General features: G+C 40.8%; 1 protein-coding gene across 7 annotated transcripts in view; it reads left to right on the top strand.

The window, feature by feature from the left end:
- The first annotated feature begins 1,235 nt into the window (after positions 1 to 1,235).
- The window catches only part of LOC108011956 (serine-rich adhesin for platelets), a 40,143-nt gene continuing 27,337 nt past the window's right edge, over positions 1,236 to 14,041 (top strand). For 2 of the 7 annotated variants that reach the window (XM_036812765.3, XM_036812764.3), the window contains exons 1-2: positions 1,265 to 2,148; positions 12,157 to 12,201. The gene's annotated coding sequence lies outside the window, so the exon portion shown is untranslated. Of the gene's footprint in view, positions 2,149 to 12,156; positions 12,202 to 14,041 lie in introns of all 7 variants that reach the window. The other 5 variants (XM_036812767.3, XM_036812766.3, XM_065868927.2 and 2 more) reach the window with 4 other exon arrangements.

Below are 14,041 nucleotides of genomic sequence, written 5' to 3'. Positions count from 1 at the left end.
GTAAAATTAAATTCGAAGTCTACTTCAGTTTTTGGATTAAATTGAACAAATTAAGATGTACAATTTCCAATTCTAAAAAATTATCAAAAAATAATTGTTTTTTTTATTATCGGCTGTAATGTAAACCACTACCAAAAAAAAAAAAAACCTTCATTCCCTACAAAATGTTTGTTACGATACCCTGCAAGGTACGGTTGGAAATATAATTGTGCCACATTTAAGGCGCAAAAGAAAAAACACAAAGTACCAAGAACTGTTGCTAAATATCTTATTATTACTTGTATATATTTATCAGACTTGGCTTTCCACAACTCTATGCTTTGGCACGGCTGAAACACATATAATTTGAATACGTTTTTCATTTTGGCTCCACCCTTTTAGTCAAAATTATCTCGCGAAAAAATAATAATATTGTAAATACATTGTCGGCACGATAAGAGAAATTGACTAAAATTATTCAGAATTTTTGACGTGACGTCAGATATAAGATTTGACGAGTTCGTCACCTTAACCTTAACTCCCCATATGTGTTTAAAATAAAGCTAATTTAAGTATTCTCAGGACAATTTGTTTTGTTTTAAAGGTATAGTGGGTGATAAGGGAGACCATTACCAACTAGGTCTCCATTTTTCGTAACCGTTTGGTTGCTGCAAGATCTAAAACATGATAGATTAACATTGTTTTAAGATTTTCAAATTACAAATTGGTATGTTTTTTGCGTTCGATGAATTTGCATCCCTGATAAAGGGGCGGGTGGGGGATCTGCATGTTTTTCTGTGGCTTCTTTGGGCAATTAGATTGGGCATTTAGCCATGAAATTTGCGAACATATGGCTTCTATCAGGGAAAAAACAAACGGCCGGTGCTAACAGAGCGACTAACAGAGGGCGGTTAGCAGAGCGGCCCACTGTTAGGGAAGGGGGCTTGGGGCTCGGTAATTGCAGTGTGAGGCTTGGATTGGCGCTCTTTCGGGCGCCCTCTCTCGCGCTCTGTCTCTGCTGTCTGCCCGTCTCCGCTTCTTGCCCCGCACCCAGCAGCTGTTCGGCTGGCTTCGGCCGTCGCTCGGCTCTCGCTCGGCAGTGTTACAGAGCATCTGCGTTCTTCAACATTCTTCAACAGCACCGCGGATGCTCCACCTCGCTTCTTCTTGGTCCGCACTCGCCGCACTCTCTTAAGCGCGGGCTCTCCTGCGGCGCTCCGCTGGCTCTCTGGTTCTTCTGGTTGGGCCACCGACTGGTGGGGCTGTCGCTCTGCAGCTGCGTTCGTGCGCTTTTTGAAAATAGTTACAAGATGGTTGTCGAAGTGAGTGGAACGCCGCAGCGGTTCAACGGAAACGGTCGCATGGACTCTTGAGCAGCCGAAGAAGCTCGCTTCCGAAATCGCCAGTAGAAACTGAAGCACAATCGCGTTCTTCTGCGTTCTTCAAGTGGAAACGCCAGCACAAAAGCAAAAAACCCACAACACTAGTTCCTCTGCGAACGGGAAGAATTCCAATTCCCATAGCCAAAAAACCCAGTGAAACAAGAAGTGCATTCGGTTCTCCTGCTCGTGGAGCTATTGTTATTTTTAAATCGCTGACCGCAGAATATTTTTTCTGCTCAAAATAGACGGCAACACACAAAAAGCGATGCCGCCGAATCAGAAATAAACCGAAAACCCAAAGGGTAAAAACTCGAAAGTGCCAAAACAAACAAGAATTTCACTTAGAAAAAGTGCGTGTTCTAAAAATATACAAATACAAAACCGCAACAAGGTGGCGAATAGGAATATTTTGCTGCCCAATCTCAACCGAAACTGCATTTTGTTAAATATATTCAATCTGGAGAAGCAAAGTGTCAAAGTGTAGTGCAAAAATATTTATAAATCTCTGCCAAAACATAAACAACCAAAAGAGAGAAGAGAATTCTACTCACATTTCGTGCATTTTAAAAGATTTTCGTATTTTGGAATACGAAATAAACAGAAACACAAGAAGCGGAATCCATTAGTTCCGCATTAAAGTGTTAAAATAAATTAAGTCTTGGATACTCCGTGAACTTTGCATTTTGGAATACTTCAATACTTCAGCAGCATTTTGGATATCCGTGCTAGTGAATTCTATATATATTGTCGTTCGATCTGGAGGACCTAAGGAAATAGTTTCACAAAGGTTGGTAAACAACTTGTGTTTGTGATCGCTGTGATTCTTGAGTAATAGATTGTGGCTGGCATAAAGAAATCCATTTATTGCCGTCGCAAAATATTTATATTATGCACACGTCATTAAGCATACGACAGGTTGGCCAATGTAAGAATCTGCTTGTGAACCAGCAAGTGGCCATGAGAAAAGTGTAAACAAGAAATATCGCCGTTTGTTTGTTAAATAATTTAAAAATATTGAATTATTCAATATGTTTCATTTTAAAGTGTTAAACTTTTCTGCCTGTGTTCTAAAAACAATTTTATTTTAATTTTTTACTAAAAATAAGTGTTATGTATTTAAGTGTAAGGTATTTAGTCATGTATTTATAATTAAAAATGAATTAACATTTGTGAGTCGTAAAAGTAAAAAGAAGTGGTAGAACTTGTTAACATTTTCTGAAAAATTCATTTTTTATTAACATTTTACTAAACTTTAAATAGGAAGTATATAATAGTTAATAGTTAATAACAGTAGTGCAAAAGTTTTAGAGAGGCGGACTAACAACCGACTAAATTGATCGTGAGGAATTAAATACAATACCGTTATTTGTATAAAGCTTTTCTTAAAAAAATAATCGAAAAAAGTAATGCGGAAAATGTGGGGAAATTAGTAACCAAATTTGTAAAATACATTGTATTTTAAAATATCCATTTTTCAATTTCTGCTAAAAATTCTGCTACATTTTTAAATTTAAATTTAAATTTAAAATTTAAAACTTAAAGACTTAAAAAAAAACTTTTTTAAAGACTTGTAAAATATTCTCTCACATATTGTTTTATTAAAACCGTACCAACTGTTTTAATTTGGAATTAACATAAGCAGCTGGGGTTAGGTAATTGAAAAAGCCCGACAGACTTTCCAGGGAAAACGAATCCATTTCCATCAGACCACAAACACCTGGACACAGCCAAGAGTGGGATCTTTACAAAGAATAATACTTGAGCCCCAGCACACACAAGACGAGTACTGTAAACAAAAGTCCCCGAGTGCATATCTCATTACCAGACCAAGGATCATCGTCAAAACAAAAGAAAGAATCGCAAGAAAGAACAGCCAGTATAGGCAGAACAAAAAGTCGAAACTTTTCTCATTATCAACGCAAGTGTTTTCTGCACTCTTGTTTTCCCTTTATTTTTTCGTATGTCTTGCAAGTAGAAGTGTCAGTCAGGGCCATGGATATGGCCACCGGCAGCTGGGCAGCTGGTCAACCTCAGTTCTCGGTTCCCAGTGGCAAATCCCACACCTCACACCGAAATCAACGTCATTCATAAAGCCGAAAGAGGAAAAAATTATAAGACGGGGGACATTTTTTACATCTGTCATAAATTTTCCTGCACTCGCACATAAATCTATTTTCTGCATTTTATTTGTTTATTTAAAAATTCTTGTGCACACCGAGAAGAACAGAAAGACGAGAGCCATAATTTGCAGCCTGATTGATGTGACAATTCCTTAATTAATTTTTGTTGGAAATACGCCTTACATATGACTGCCATTTAATTAGCAAATCTGTTTTTGGGAGAGGTAATACATCAGGGTAAATGATGTGATGCGAGTGCAGCAGAGAAATGGGTTTATTCACACCGCAGAATCTATTATCTGGCTCGTTTACCTCCCCGCGGCCAGGTAATTGACCCCTACTAATGTCCTGCATTGCCCTTCCTCCTCAGATATAACTCTATATATATGTGACCGTGTTACCTTTTCTCACGAATTGTCAATCAAAATATCATACCCACCGAAGCATTTTGGCATTGTTAAAAGGCAGCGCCCAAAAATTAAGTAAAGCAAGTATAAGAGTTGCTGATAAGAACTGGGTGTTGTGTGCTTCTGTTGAGATCGAGTTCAGTGACTTAACTTATCACTGCCTGCTGAAACTTTTTGGCTCAACATTCTTCGTTCTTCTGGCTTCTTGTTTCTTGCTTCTTCTTCTTTTCTGCTGATAAGACTGGCTGAGGCTGAGACGCCGAAGAAACCGAAGCCGTTGCTAATGTGATTACGCTGCATTTTAATAGTCCAGCGAGAACAGAAATCTGGATGGGATGATGACAAATGCTTGATTCTTATTTAAAGTGATTAACCGTCTTCCAAAATGTTGCATAGGTTTCTGGCAAAATTACTCAGCCATAAACAGGAAAGCATGTAAAAAATTTAAGTCAACATATGAAAAGAAGGTGGCTCTTTCTGAAACCATGGGTTATGATTTAAATATGCAGTGCTCTTAAAGTCTACGTACGATATAAAATACATGAACTTCAAGAAAAAGTTGCAGTTTTTGTGCAACTTTATATATTTATTTATTGTACTCTGTAGCCAAAAGTTTAAAACTTAAGGTACAGGGAGGAATCGGCCATAGTTGCTAAGACTTTCGGCAACTTCACATAATTTATAAGTTATTTATCAGTTTCTCAAGCATTCGAAAACTCCATTATTTATACACCTTTGCTTTGGCAATTATTAAGAATACATTTTCATATCAGACACAAACTCCTTAGGTGGGCCACAAATCAAAAGGAGGAAAAGTTTTTGTTGGCAATAAATAATTTAAAATTAATTGGGCAAGTTGAAGGATATATTTTCAATTAAAATTGTGGTGGAAGGGTCCAATGGCGACAACTAAAATCCTTGAAGAACTACCACTCGAAATCGGGCCATAGTCAACAAATATTTCCGATCCATAAACATTGTTAAGAGTGCAGAAAGCATTATATTTTAACAGCACCATCCCCTCAGTGGCCCACCCAATTAGCTTGGGCTACTTGTGCAGTAAATAAGCCACAAAAAGAAAAATATACAAGATGCTGAAAAAAACAAGAACGCGAAGGATGAAAAGCTGGCAATAGAGGCAAATATTTTCTGCGCCATATTTTGCAGCCAACGCACATAAATAAGCTCTAGACCAAGAAGCCAAAAAGGCAACAGAATGGGCGTAGCAAAACTTGGTCGCATTGTTGCTGCCACTGCCGCTCTGTTGTGGTTGGCAACTGGCCAAAAAGACATGGCCAAATGTGCGCCAGTGCTCGCTGCCAGCCATCATCCAAAATTCGGCCTCCCATCATCCCCAGCCTCATCCCTTCGTTTTGCCTGCTGCCTGCTGCCATCGGCCAATTTCTGTTGTCGGCTCGCTAATAAATAATTTTAATTGTATTTCTTTTAGCCGTACTCTTTTATTTGGCTGCCCCACTTCTTTGGTAATAAAAAGATTTCCATTGTTGCACTAGTTGGGCTGCGGGAAATGGCTAAAAAACGTGATCAACAGCAAATTGAGTTCGCCTTTATGACTTGGCCAATTTGCACAGTGTGTGTGTCTTATCAGGCTGCAGCGACAGCATTGAGGTTGGCCAGGTTTTCCCCTGCTTCTCCCCATTTTTTGTGCACATTTTCCGTGCCGTCTGCTGGTGCCTCCTCCAATCTTCGGTCGACAAATATGTCGAGTGCTTGACTTGGGCAAACTTTGTCACTGATAAGACTGTTGAACACCCCGATCAGCCTTCCTCCTGCTCATGTTCGGAACTCTTCAATTTTATGCTTCTACACGGGAAAAAAGGTTGCTTAAGTCCAATTTGATCTTGAAAATCTTTTCCTTAAGAAAATGAGCTCGAAAAGTATTATTTAATCTTATAATATGAGTTGTTGAAACTTTTGTATTTTTAATCTGAGTTTTTTCTAAATTTCGAATAAGTAATCGTACATTTCTTTCATTCCAGAACTGTTTACAATCTAAAAAAACATTTATTTAAAGCTTACACTCGAAAAGAACAACAAAATACGAATACAAAATATTTGTTAACTTACGAACATTGTCTAATCGGTGACCAATCAGGGCCTTTTTTTTCTCCGTGCAGCAAAAGAACCATAATAACCATACGCCACGTTGCATTGAAACTGAAATTAAATGAAACGAAAGTTGTCTTGGTTGCAAGCTTTTTTTCGGAGACTTGGTCACGTCTTCAGTGCACTTTTGCCCCTCGAGAGGGGGGGGGGGGGGGGGGGGAGGTTGCAAGTGCGGGGTGTTCGGTGGTGTGCAGTGACATTTATTGCAGCTTGTTATTGGTGTTGCTGCAGCAGCAGCGGCAGCTGAATCAGTGGTCCCTCACGAGTATCTGTATCTACACACAGCCAATGCCCGAGTGTAGTACGAGTATCTACATGCAAGACACACCCACACAGAGGCAATGAGTTTTATAGGCGCTTTCAATACTGGGCCAAGGTAGTTTTTATCTTTTTACTTTGCCATTTCATTGTTGATGCGATGGGCGTTGTTGTTGCTGGTCCGTCTGGCAGCTTTATCCGACTTTTTGTTGCCTTTTGTAATTGCAATTTGCAATCCTTGAACAACTTGTGCTCTCTTTTCTTCGCCATTCTCCCATTGCCGGCTGTCTCTTTAATTTTTCATTACTCATCTGCTTAATTTTATTTATTTATTTTTCCTTTGCCAGGTGCGAGGAAATACACAGAAAAAGCACGTGCTGAGATACGCTTTTTCGTTATTTTACAGCAATTGCGAATTTTAAGAAATAGCCACAAACAATAGTCAAACTTAAGGCAATAAACAAAATTTTAAATTCGTAATTTGTTAAAAAATAAATGATTTTTTAGTGAAATTGATTTATTTTACTAGTCAAAGGTCTAACCAATTCGGATACAAAATACACACAAAATCTCGAACAATAATGATTTAAAATATTTACAAATTGAGAAGCTCTTTCGCATTTCAATTTTGATTTTCCTTCCATTTGGTTTGTTAGTTTTATGTTTGTTTTCGATTTTCCAATGACGTCTGCCAGAAATTTTCCATTGCACCGAGACAATTGGCAGCCAAGTCAAGTCAAATGAATGCAATTGGCACACATACAGAGGCACGCCCGCCCACCCCCAGTCCCCTCGGAAAACCCCCTTCCCCACGCCCCTGCACTTGTATCTCTTATTCGATCAACCTTCCTTTCTTGGCTTGACTCTTTTGGTTCGTTTTTCAAACAATGCCAAGCTGTCAAAGCTATTGATTTGAGTGTGCGACTTATGTTTGCCATGTGAATGCCTTTGAACGCCCACCCACGCCCTTTTTCCCGTGTCCAACCCCCTTTCCCGCCCCCACCTACCATCTCGGTATCCTTCTCGGCTGTCTGCGTGTTGCAATCAATGAGTTTTCCTTGGCAAGCGCTTTTCTTCTGCGCTTTTGTCCTTCTGGCTTTCTCCTCGTTTGATCCTTCCTTTCACTTCTTTCTCCCGCCCCCTTTCCCTGGCTTTCAAGCCCCTCCCCCTGGGCTTTTGCCACTGCACATGTGACTGCATCTAAAGGCAAAAATGCAGAGCGAGCACTAAAAAAAACAAACGGAGCAAGGGAAGCGAAAATTTTCCACTGCACAAACTTTGTTGCCAAGCTTGTTTTACTTAAATTGTATTTGTACAAGGCTTCAACACTGCCACTTTTCATCCAAACTCCCTGGAAAATTGCCTTTTTTGAGCTTCCAAAAAAGTGCTAACTTGTAGTTTCTGTTAGTTGGTTAGTTGGTCTTAACTTGCCGCTTTTTGCCTGAACCAATTCGGAGTGGAGGAGAGACAAAGTAGAAGTCAGGGATTTCTTGGTCGTATATGCCAGAATCCAGCTGGTTAGGGCCACTCCATTCCGACCAGGCAATGAACCAAAAATCTAAGGCCAATTCATTGGCCCTTGGCCGCTGTATTGCCAGAGGGAAAACAGCAACAGGGGAAAGGTGGCCATAAACAAGCCTTTCCAGCTGCTGAATACATGGGCATAATCTATGGCCCCGTCCTTGTAGCCCGCCCCTCGCATATCACTCGACTTGGCCCCGGAGGCCTTTTGTTTAGATTTATTGCTTTTTCTGTTTGTGCTCCAGTCCTGCCCCTGCCTGGGTTCTTTTAGTTGATAATTGATGAACATTGTGACTGCTGCACAAAAGGACACCCCTGCACTCGCCCACCCAAGCAAAACTGGCCAGAGATCATCTCGGGCACACACACTTCTCCGTTCGAAGCCCATCCATATATGCAGAGGAGACATGTCAATCACACTGATTCAATTAAGTGAAGTGCAGCCACACAAACAAACAGGCAGGATACACACGGGGCCAACACCAATACAAACAGACTCGAGAGCCCAGTCCGGGCAATCGAGAATCGACCTCAAAACAATTGTTTGCCTTTGTACTCCAATTGCGCTCAGAAGTAGGCAATACAAATGCTCAGCCGCAAATTTCAGATCGGAAGAAGTGATTGATAAACAAAAGTCTTCGGGAGGGGGGATTGATTAAAATAAATATCAATTCTTGTCATAAATTTCACTATCCATAGCATTTTGAAGTTTCATTTCTTATGTTAATTAAGGTTTTCTTTGACATTGTCTTACACAAAGTGTTACAACGACCTCGGTTTGGAAATCGTCGATTGTCTGCCTACAAAAAATTACTCAGTTTTGCCATATAAGTGACATAAATAACAATCGGGGGAACCCCTCGCCCTGCTCGAACCCTCAACCCACTCAGCTGTCAACAAAGTCATTGCAGGTGTTAAGGCGTGAACGTGCACACAGGAATATATTGGTCGGGATGCGAGTGCTAAGAACTGCTGTTAACTGCTCTCAGGACTGAAATCATGTGCCAAATGCCTTCGAGCGGCAACTAAAAGTCGTAAGCAACAGGAGCAACAAAAGCAGCCGCTGCGATGAGGATGCTTTAATGATGACAGCCCAGGAAAAGGAGAAGAACTCAGCTGAAAGCCAAGGACCGAAATCATGGGCACATAGAAATAAAAAGGAAACTGGGTATTCCAAGCTAAGACAGTTACATATCATGATTTTTTAAATTAAACATTTGAAGGATATTAATTACTAAATTATTTTTTAATTTATATATGTTGATAATTCTTTATTTTCCGTAGTATCCTGATATAAAATCGAATGCAATGTGTTTCTCTCTGTGCAGTTCATTGTTTTTTCCCGGCTGTGTGTGTGGTGTGTGTTCAAGTTGAATGATTGCCGGCGCCTGCTGCTGACAAGTGTTGCGTGTTTTGAATATAGTCCTACATCTATTCAGAAAGTACGTCTATACCCGCTCAAGTATGTCCTTTCGACTTGTCGCCTAATGACAAAGCCAAGAGAATTTCGAGCTCTTCAAGTGCTTTGTTTGCTGGCTCACAGCGATGTTGATTGGCGCTGTCGAGGGTTATTTGCTCGTGCTGAAAGGTCCTTCAAAGAGAACATATGTTTGATCTGCATGCAAGGAAAAAGGGCCCTTGAGTTACTCATTTAGTGGGGTAGGTCCTGTCCCAATTCATTATGCCAAGCTCTAGCGGTCAGCTTAAGAATACATGTCAGAGTGGTCAAAAGGAATTTTAATGTTAACAAATTTGAGAAATACTTTGTTAACTGTTTCTCAGCCATAAAATGTTTTGTTACACTTTAAAGAAACAGTTATAAACTGCCTATTTTGTTGGTCCAGCTCTCATATTCAAATGTTTAAGTGGACAGTGAATAACCCGCCCAAAACGCCCTGAACAAAAGCAACTGGCTGAAATCCTTTTGTTGATTGACTCACCTTGAATGCCGGCAACTTTGCCTTTTAGCTGACCTGAAAGTTTGTTAATGCCATTCCCCGGATGGCGATAGAATCCCGGCTATGCAAACTGCTGCAGCTGCTGCTTAGCTTCATTTTAATTTTTAGCTGCTGTGCGAAAAAGAGCAACGAATAGAACTTTACCGTCGGGCTTTTGTGCCACTTCTCATGCTGCATTGCAAATTTTTTCAATGTTGCGAAAGGAGATTATGGGGTGGCGAAAACTTTGTAGCACTCATTTCATTCAAAGTTTGCCGGCACGGAACCAAGTCGTGGACAATTGAAGGACTTACTGCAGTACTCCGGGGGTCATTCAATGGGTCATCAATCATGCCACGCCTTCCAATCAAAACATGAAGTGCCGAACTGGGGGTTCCGTTCAGGTTAGGCCAGCCATATGTGGCCCAATCCCTGTGTGTCTGGCTTGGCCTCCTAAAAGGCTGCAGCAATTTCGTTGATTAGCCTTGTGTCTGCAAAAGTTTCCTTTCCCCACCATTTTGTGTTTGTTATGGCTAAGCATAAAAACTAAACGTTAACGCACACACTCACATATGTTATGTAATTGATACGGAATGATGATGAGAAAAAGAGAGAGCGTAGAAAAGGACATGCCTCAGCAGTTAGGTTATATATGCAGGTATTCTTTTGGGAATCCCCAGTTTTCTTTGGCTGAACTACAAATGCCCAAGAAGGCTTATGGCACTAACAGTGTTCTTGATAAAATCCTTAAATATTATTTAACTTTTCCTTTGTCTTTATAAAACTCAAAAGTTATAAATTCGCACACCTTTTCACTTCAGTCATTTATTTGCTTTTATTTAAATTTTATAGCTTATAGTGCATTTTCTTGTTCGACTTTTAACAGCTTTTCCTCGGAATACCTTTGCCTCTTGCCTTTTTATGTGTGACGCTTCGTTTTTATTGCTGCTTGGCTCGCCTCAAGGTAACAGGCGATGCATGAATGTGGGTATTCACACCACAGAATACTCCCACCCACGGTGCTATTCTGCCACCCCAAACCAAACTCAAACCCAGCCCAAACCTCAGCCATTCCTCAGATGGCGGCCAACACCCAACGCAGCATCATTTGGGCCTGGCTTTATTCCCATTGCCCCGCAGCCCCCTTTGGCACAGGTGCACCTTGATATATGGGCTTGAGGTTGGCCCAAAAGCAGTGGGGGTGGCTCTGGCACGGGCCAAAGTCGTTTTGGGCTTAGGTCGGCGCTGATATATGTATATGGCCACGTGGCAATCGCCAGATCCCCATGGCATATCTCTCCCCTCGTTTATTCGGCATGAGCCACATTTGAGTTTCTAATCAAGGTAATTTTATGTTTGCCAAGCTCGACTAATGCCAAAATTACATTTTTAGTCGTTCCGCCAACAAAGTCCCTCCGTTTCCTTGCCACTTTCCCGCCCCCTCCCGCTGAAAGTGGTTTTTGGCCAACACGGCGTGTGCGTGATAAATGCAAGCCAACATTTGGCTTATCCTTAATGCTCATGCGAGTGCCTGTCTGTGTGGGTGTGCGAGTGCGGCTGCGACTGTGGAAAATGGCTATTCTCTTTGAGCTGCTAATTAGGCCAACATTGTGGGAGGGAAGCCAGCCAAACAACAGCAGCCAATTGTATGCCAAGACAAGCCATTAACATTAGTGGGAAGGATATTGTTGTGTGGCGAGGAGCCAAACAAAGGGTCACATTTGAGGCCGCGTTTGTTGCCTTGACTTGCTGACCAGCGCAGGCCAAAGACGCGACTGGAAAACACTTAAAAACGAGCCAGGCATCCAGGATATCAACTATAAATATAATAATATATTACATAAATATATCAATTATTTAAGAAAAGTCCAATCAATTCTCAAAACTCCTGGCCCCCAAAAAGTATGCTATTTACAATGTGGTCCAGCATAACGACGTGTCAGTGTGAGGTGCACGACCCACTTGACAGCTAAATCCCGATACGAATTGATGCATCCAATCAACCATTTCGCCAGCCATCCATCAGTCAATCAATCAATCAGTCAAGCGACCAATTGCGCCTGCGTTTAGGGTCAATAGAGGAGCGCCTGTCAACGATGAAAGTTCCAATAAGAGGGTGTCGGAAAACTCGCTCTGGTGTGTGGGTGTATGGGCTTGTGGCGGTGTGTGTGGCTGTGGTGTGAAGTGCATCACTTAATGCATCAGTGAGCAAACGATATCTGGGCCATTGGCACTAAGAGTTCAGAACATTTTCATTCCCAGCCTTTTCTTTGACATGCTTAAACATGTTAAAAATCATTAGTTGATAAGTCTAACTAAAAATAGGGATATCAGGAGATTGATGATTTCTACTTATATTTTCCTTATAATATAAAAAATTGAATGATATAATTATAATTTATGTTTACCACTTTTCTCTTTGTAGTTGACATGTTTAAAGCCAACGAGGAACGCTTCATTTTACAAATCGGTAAGTGGAAATTTCAGTGCTCCAAATACATATGGGTTGTGCTCTGCTTAAAAGCTCATTAAAAATTGAATGCATATGCAAATTCAAAGTTTTATTGGGGAGGCAGTCAAAAGGTACGAGTGTGACCCAGAAACGCAGCTGAAATTGAAGCTAATCAAAAATACATATTGACACCACAAGGACGTCAAAAAAACGAGGAAAATAATGGGAACTCGGCAAGTGCTAAAGGAAGAAAAGGGAATGCCATTCAAATGTTGATGTTGGCACTTTTCACAGCATTTTCCCTTTGCAAGCCAACTAAATATATGTTTGTTTGAGATCTTCCATGTGTGAGAGTGTCGGTTATACAATTTCCCACTTTTTGTTTTGAATATTTGGCAACATTTCAACTAACTGACACGCTCAACTTTGAATTCCTTTTCTCTGGTCCCCTCTGTCACATTAATCATACGCCATGTGTTACAGGCCGGCACATTGGATTACCATGGGCTCAAAAAGAAATTCTGGCCAGCACATGAAAATTTCATTAAATTTTAAGCTTGTTATTGTCTGTCTGTCCCTCAGTCTGTTATGGGCCGGAATCTGGCTTGGGTTTCGAGTTTCTGTTGTTGTTGCGATGACAAACGCCCCGAAAAGCTGTCATTAGTTGAAATCACATGTCATTGGCAGGGCGAAAGTGACCCGAGCGTGCTCGTCATAGGAACCCTAGAGAAAGGCGTAGCCAAGGGGGGTCGAAAGGTCTTTGGGGAAAGAGGTGAGCCTCTTGGGGCGAAAAGCTATTAAAGATTTATGTGGCACCTTGGCTGAGTGACTTTGAGAGTTGGCTTTCAGAAGACTTTCTTTAAGATTTGTTTTTCGAAATTTCTTAGGACTATATTTAATTTTGTAGTTCATATGTGGTTCATAGTAATTAATGGAATTGAAAAGAACACTAATATTTAAAAATTAAATACTGTTAAGTATCTTGTTAGTAAAGCGAGTCCTAAAACAGTTCTTAGTACAAGTCGTCCCCTATGTAAATTTCATTGCCTACGCCTATGAGCCCTTGTCAAGTGTGAAATTTGTGTGTCTGTGAGGCACCGCCATGTGTGTATGGCTGGTTGTGTTGGTGTGTTTGCCTGCATCTGTTGTTGTTGGGTGCTTAAATGTTTGCCTACGTGTCACTCTTGTCATTGGCAGTTGCGCTCTCGCTCGCACACAATGATGCTTTTATGACGGTTCATTGATATTCATTTGTGTGTGTGCCATTATATAGAAATATCCTTGGTACGGGAAGTGTCCCTTTAACCCGTTAAATAACTTTCGGCCAAATTCGGATATACCAAGTCGAGCGCTGGTTAAAAAATCAATTAAACCCATGAAAGGCAGCTGGGGAGGAAGACAAAACCGGCAAGGGACCGCAAATCGGCTTATGGCCATAAAGCGAGCTCCAAACGAAACTCAATCAAAAGTGAAGTTTGATTTCCTGCATGCGACTTTCCTTTATTTCCTTTTCCTTGCATACTTTGCTGCGCCCGGGAGAAATGTTGGAGAAATGCTGGCAATTTCCAAGTGCTCAGTCAACTCTGTCTCAGTGTTCCTCGGCCATTTCCCCTTTATTCACTGCCTTTCTCACTGCCTGTCTTTTTATTTCCCTGCCTCAATCAATATGGCTTAGGCGGACTCGTTATAAATTCATGTCCTGCGCTTTTCTTTATTTTTTGTGCATGGAGACCCAGCATGAATATGAATGAACAAATGAATGTGGGTATGTACAACTGTGGTTCAAGTAATAGCTTAACCAAATATTTGTATTCGCTTTTGAATCGCCATATATAAGTAAAATTATCATAGAAACATT

Source organism: Drosophila suzukii, chromosome 2L, assembly GCF_043229965.1.
Source record: "Drosophila suzukii chromosome 2L, CBGP_Dsuzu_IsoJpt1.0, whole genome shotgun sequence".
NCBI lineage: Eukaryota > Metazoa > Arthropoda > Insecta > Diptera > Drosophilidae > Drosophila > Drosophila suzukii.
This window is presented reverse-complemented; position numbering and strand designations above follow the sequence as displayed.